Source organism: Petromyzon marinus, unplaced genomic scaffold (genome assembly GCF_048934315.1).
Source record: "Petromyzon marinus isolate PM22_M1 ecotype Great Lakes invasive population unplaced genomic scaffold, UKy_Petmar_22M1.pri1.0 PM_G_Scaffold_28, whole genome shotgun sequence".
NCBI classification, from domain to species: Eukaryota; Metazoa; Chordata; class Hyperoartia; order Petromyzontiformes; family Petromyzontidae; genus Petromyzon; species Petromyzon marinus.
The window spans coordinates 1405001-1407500 of record NW_027422850.1 but is presented as its reverse complement, the minus strand read 5'-3'; positions in this window follow the sequence as shown (position 1 = coordinate 1407500).

Sequence of the window (2500 nt, the reverse complement as noted above, 5' to 3'; positions counted from 1 at the left end):
TGCTCCTTGTCGTGTGCAGGTCCTCGAGGGTTGGTAGATTGCAGGCAATTACCTTCTCAGCAGTGTGCATGATACGCTGCAGTCTGCTCTTGTCCTTGGCAGTGGCAGCAGCGTACCAGACGGTTATGGAGGAGGTGAGGATGGATTCAATGATCGCTGTATAGAATTGCACCATCATTGTCTTTGGCAGGTTGCATTTCTTCAGCTGCCGTCGAAAGTACATCCTCTGTTGAGCTCTCTTGGCGAGGGAGCTGATGTTCAGTTCCCACTTGAGGTCCCGGCAGAGAATAGTGCCCAGGAAGCGGAAGGACTCCACAATTTTGACTGCGGAGTCTAACAGGGTGATGGCGGTGAGTGGGGCTGTATTCTTCCTGAAGTCCACAACCATCTCAACTGTCCTTAGAGCATTTAGCTCTAAGTTGTTCTGGCTACACCAGGTCACCAGGTTGTCAGCTTCCCACCTATAGTCAGACTCATCCCCACCAGAGATCAGCCCAATGAGGGTGGTGTCGTCCGACAAACTTCAAGAGTTTGACGGACAGATGATTGGAGGCGCAGCTGTTGGTATACAGGGAGAAGAGCAGTGGGCAAAGGACGCAGCCCTGAGGAGTTCCCGTGCTGATGGACCTGGAGTCAGAGACTTCTGTTCCCGGCTTAACGCACTGCTTCCTGTCAGAGAGGAAGTCTGTGATCCACCTGCAGGTGGAGTAGGGCACGTTCAGCTGGAAGAGCTTGTCCTGAAGCAGGGCAGGGATGATGGTGTTGAAGGCAGAGCTGAAGTCCACAAACAGGATCCTGGCGTAGGATGCTGGGGCGTCCACATGCTGTAGGGTGAAGTGGAGGGCCATGTTAACTGCGTCGTCCACAGACCTGTTGGCTCTGTAGGCAAACTGAAGGGGGTCCAGGAGAGGGTCTGTGATGGCTTTGAGGTGTGCCAGGAGCAGGCGCTCAAAAGACTTCATTACCACAGATGTAAGGGCGACCGGTCTGTAATCATTTAGTCCTGTTGGCCTTAGCTTTTTGGGCACAGCGATGATGGTGGAGGACTTGAGACAGGCTGGTACATGGCATGTCTCCAGGGAGGTGTTAAAGATGTTGGTGAACACCGGAGACAGCTGGCCAGCGCAGTGCCTGAGGGTGGCTGGAGAGACAGAGTCCGGCCCGGCTGCTTTGCGTGGATTCTGCCTCTTGAAAAGCCCATTAACTTCTCCCTCCTGAAAGGAGAGAGTCGTTTCTGTAGTATGGGTGGGGGATGGGGCCTCTTGGGTGGGAAGGGGTGGTTCAGGACAGTCCAATTGTCTTTCAAATCTACGGTAGAACTCGTTCAGGTCGTTGGCTAGGCGGGAGTCGTTAGTGGTGTGGGGCGCTCTGGGTTTGTAGTTGGTGATGTGCCTGAGCCCTTTGGCAGACAGAAGCAGCGTCGTTAGTAGAGAACTGGTGTTTTAGTGTCTCTGAGTACAGTCGTTTAGCCTCTCTCACCGCTTTGCTAAACCTGTTCTTCGACTCCTTGAATCTGTCTCTATCCCCACTCCTAAACGCTTCCTCCTTCTCCAACCTCAACCTTTTGAGCTTTGCTGAGAACCAGGGCTTGTTGTTGTTAAAGTTCACCCTGGTACGTGTTGGGATACAGCAGTCCTCACAGAAGCTGATGTACACAGCCTCTGTGAGTTCATCCAGACTATTGGTAGCAGTCGTGAACATATCCCAGTCAGTACAGTCTAAGCACGCCCGCAAATCTTCCACAGCCTCACTGGTCCACTGTTTAGATGTCCTCACAGCAGGTTTACAGAGTTTTAGTTGCTGCCTGTATGCACGAATCAGGTGGACCAAGGGAGTTCTGTGCGAGCCGAACAGCCCCGTGACCCACAAGAGAAACATCCCCGCCAAATTCGAGCGTTTGACGGGGTCTATCCGTGAAAAAATATTCACGTTTTTGAGTGCACATGCATTTCTGCTGCAAATGCCTCTGGAAGTTTCATGCCGTTCGTATGCCAATTGTGGCAACACGAAAATGACCCGTTTTCCCATTCCGAGGGATTTCTGTGCGACCCTAACAGCCCCGTGAGCCACAAGAGACACATCCCCGCCAATTTCTAGCGTTTCACGGGGTCTATCCGTGAAAAATATAGACGTTTTTGAGTGCACATGCATTTCTGCTGCAGATGCCTCTGGAAGTTTCATGCCGTTCGTACGCAATGTGGCAACACGAAAATGACCCCTTTTCCCATTCCGAGGGATTTCTGTGCGACCCTAACTAACAGCGCCCGTGAGCCACAAGAGAGACATCCCCGCCAATTTATAGCGTTTCACGGGGTCTATCCGTGAAAAATATAGACGTTTTTGAGTGCACATGCATTCCTGCTGCAAATGCCTCTGGAAGTTTCATGCCGTTCCTATGCAATGTGGCCACACAAAAATGACCCGTTTTCCCATTCCGAGGCATTTCTGTGCGACCCTAACAGCCCCGTGAGCCACAAGAGAGACATCCCCGCCAACTTCT